The sequence below is a fragment of the Atta colombica genome, unplaced genomic scaffold (assembly GCF_001594045.1).
Source record: "Atta colombica isolate Treedump-2 unplaced genomic scaffold, Acol1.0 scaffold40, whole genome shotgun sequence".
Classification (NCBI taxonomy): Eukaryota; Metazoa; Arthropoda; class Insecta; order Hymenoptera; family Formicidae; genus Atta; species Atta colombica.
Genome location: NW_017259509.1, coordinates 97,840 through 102,050, shown reverse-complemented (window position 1 = coordinate 102,050; position 4,211 = coordinate 97,840). Strand labels below are relative to the sequence as shown.

Genomic DNA, 4,211 nt, shown 5'->3' with positions numbered 1-4,211 from the left:
TCGAAAAGTTGGTGCCGATGTTGAAGGAAAATTGAAACGCAGAAAATTTAAATTTTAGTATACATTTATTAAATTATATAGGTTAGTCAGCACGAATTTTCCGGACAACTCAATGTATATGAAAAAGAATTGTCAAATGCGTACTACACTTAAATTACTTTTTATTATATTTGATACTAATAGTACGCAATTGAACATTGAAAATTGGAGCTTGATATTTCAGATACTTATTATTACATATTTCATTTTTTACTAATAGAGTTTTTATGTTTAAAACATGTTTTAAATAAACATATATTTAAAATAAATTTTAAACATGTTTAAAACAAATGTTTAAATCATGTTTTTTTAAAAAAAATGTTTAACATAGATTTTAGAAGAATAATATCTATATATCTTATTTTTGTTTATATATACCTAGCAACAAAAAGTGCCTGAAATCGCGTCATAAGATGCTTTTTGCATCTAAAAGACAATATATAATAATTTAATTGATTTAGTATTAATAATTTTCAACTCCTTCCACATGAGACTCCAGTTCACATTGGAAAAAGGGTAGGAACAAAATTAATTTCTTGGATGTGACGATCATGAAGAACAATCATCACTTAGAATTCGATTGATGTCATAAATCAATTTTTCGGGACGATATTTTAATTTTCTGTTATCATATCTCATTTCTCAAAAAAAAAAGGAGTAATAATAGGAATGACAGATAGAGCAGTGTTCCTTTAAGAGCCAAATAGAGCTTTCTATCAAAAAAATATTGAACTCATAATTAATACGCTGTTAAGTAATAACTCAATGGAGTCATTTTTAAAACTGTATCATCACGTTTAACATGTTTATCTTCGAGACAAGATTTCTGAACAAGAGTCACATATTAATCAAGACAATAGTATAAAAGTTCCATGATTTGTCATGCCTTACACATCGACGATGCGAATAGATTCCTATCAATTTGTAAGAATGAAAAACCAGTCTACTATAGCCTACTATATATAATAACAAAAACAGCTCAACAGATTCATTAGGATTCAGAAAGATGTTATTCCAAAAAATTCCAATAAAAACAGATCTTATATATATATATATTTTTTATATATATATATATATATATAAGATCTGTTGTAAAGATTGTGACGCATCCTACGTCGGACAAACGAATAAGAAATTAAGTATGAGAATTGCAGAACATCGCAATTATGTTAATTATAATACACAAAAATGTAATCGGCAATTATTGACTACAGAATTAAATTGAGATGACTTTGATTGGGAGAACATCCTAATTTTAGATCAGGAGAAAAACTTAAATAAATTTTTGATTTGATAAAATAAATTAATTTCTACACATATATATATGCAAAGAAATGATCTAAATTTGTATTCAGATAGACTTCATCATACTTACGCTACAATGTTAAATAGGTTACGAATTAGATTATATAATTTTCATTTTTTTTTAACTAATTTTATCACAGTTATTGTTCTCTTTTATTTTATGACGTTTGCCTAATAAAATATTAATTTTACTAATCAATAACTGTGCGCAATCCCTTCCGCGCTGACTCTTATTAACCTTGATGAAATTTATTTATTATTATTATTATTCTAAAAGACCACTTAAAGACATTTTATGTCACAGTTTTAGACTTTGTGTTGTTTGAATAATTTCTCATAAAATTGATTATTGCCTGGTTTATACTTCGATCTTAATCCTACAAATAATTCTAAAATTCAACTAACGGAATACAGATTTCAATTAGGACCAATTAAGACTGATAGCCCTATTGCCTGAATTTTAGGATTTTAGGATTAAAACCGAAACATAAATCAAGCATATGATTTATGGCAGTATTCCGATACATTGCCATCTGAAAATACTGGGCCGCGGACGCCACAGTTCGATTCACTGAAAATCTGTAGTGCATATTACGTACGCTATAGATTTGTACATTAAAACACGAATTATATCACCGATGGATAAGATATTATTAAAACGACTGATCAAAAACATATTTTGATCAAAGGGATTGGTGGAAACATTGGAAATCCAGCCGCAATTTAAAAATATCGCGAATTAGCATCTTAAGATTCTTAAGACTTTACTTAAAATGATCTTGAAATTAATTGAAATAAAAATGGTCTATGAATATCAAACGTTTTAATAACATGTATTAAACAAGCTTTTTAAAAGTAACTGTTTAAAACATGTTTTTCTTAACATTATTTAAAATATGTTTAATTAATAAAACATATTTTCGATAAAAAAAAAACACAATGTTTTGTTTTTTTTTAAACATTTTTTACCAATCATGTTTACTAATAACAAATTAGTTTGTTATTAATCTTTTTGTAACATGCTATAATAGATTCAATCGGTTGCCTAAATCGTACCTGTAGATCTTTCAAATCATTCCTGCTTTAAAAATATTATATTTATGACTAAATAAAAACATGAAATTAATAAAAGGAATTATTAACTAATACCTAATCTTAATAATTTATAATATTTAAAAAAAGATCAAGTATTTAATAATTAATGAATAATAATGAAGAAAAATAAGTCAAAATAAAATTGACTTGTATTTATTTTTATAATTGACACATTTGTATTTAATTAATTATTAGTTTTACTATTGTCATTTATTAGTCTTATATCTTAAGATGAAATAATTTAGGATATTTGATAAATTTTATAAAAATATCAATTTAATTTTGATAATAATTTTAAATATGTACATACATAAATGTAATATTTTATATTAAAGTTTTGTTTATGAAAGTATTAAAATTTAGAATATAAAGTTGCATTACTATATTATTATCAATTACATAAATTAATCAAAAATTTACATCAATTATATCTTATTTTTTTAATTATTGTTAGTACGTACAAAACAAACAAAATGTAACCTGTAAAATTTTTGTTTATATTACTCGTTTCTCATGTATTTCTTATTTTTATCACTAAATTAAATTAAGTATTAATATAAAATATTGATGAGATACGAAAGAGATTTAAGCGCCTAGTACGCATTCAAGTCCTTTAATATATCTACATTCTTTTTATTTCTTTACGATTTAGGATGTAATACTTGTGATTTAATTTTTTTCTCTTAAGCATCTCTCTTCTTTCTAAGAAGCAATATCTTTCTCCTTGAAAACAAATTTTGTCGCACTGCTTTGAAAACTGAAGCTCTTATAAGACAACGCGCAAGTACATCAATTGCTTTTAAAAATTTGATATAACCAAGAAGAATTCTCAGTTATCGTTTTTACGACAAGAAAAATCTGTAAATCGAGCGGAACACTTTCGGTAAGGCAGCGGGTTTCTATTTCAATATACTTCTGTCATATCGTCTGGTCTCTTAAATCATTTCCTTCTCGTTGTTTCCTCGCCGCACAGTCGTTGTAACTATCATATATGGAATTACGTCGCGACCGAATTATAGCTTCCATTCGCCGTGGATTTTACGCGCTCTAGTTACATTCTTGACCCACATAAAACGTGATTCCACCTCCATCGAAATATTGCTTGCGCACACATTTACACATTACATATACTGCAAGAATTATTATAATGCTTACGATCGTCCATAAAGTATCGATACATATTCGAACCATAACCGATTCTCGAAATATAATATCATTTCGCATAATTTTAAATTGCACTTTAAATTGCTCTTTAAATTTATCACTCGGACTTCTAGGAAAAAGTACGGCGAGATTAAAATAAACTTTTGAAAAAATAATAATACAATTTTGTTTTCGTAGAGAAAAGAGAGGATATACGCGAATAAATGTCGCTTAAAGCATAAAAATTTTAATGTAATGAATATTTGATATCGAACGAAGTCTCGTTTACAAATATATTTATATTTCGAGACTCATTTGGAGGGAAAAAAAATCAAAGAGAGAGAGAGAGAGAGAAAATTCGCTATGCATGGACTGGACATTTCGGACAAAAACAGCGAAATTTTTTCAGTATTTGCTTTTGTTCCTCCCTTTTTCTATTCCTTCTCTTCTCACTTTCCACTATACTTTTGTATATAATATAACATTTTTGCAACACAAGTAGCAGCAATTTAAATAATTAATAAAAAGTTTTGATTTGCAGCGAGAATAACAAGCTATTTCTTAATTAACGTTTATTTTATCATTTCTATCTCGAAAAACACTCGTTGATTTGTAATCGTTTACGCAAT

At 26.4% G+C, this 4,211-nt stretch overlaps 1 protein-coding gene across 1 annotated transcript in view; it reads left to right on the top strand.

The window, feature by feature from the left end:
* LOC108691120 overlaps positions 1-4,211 on the top strand; it is a gene marked incomplete at its 3' end in the record, with an annotated part of 131,457 nt that overhangs the window by 69,938 nt on the left and 57,308 nt on the right. The gene's annotated exons all lie outside the window — the stretch shown is intronic.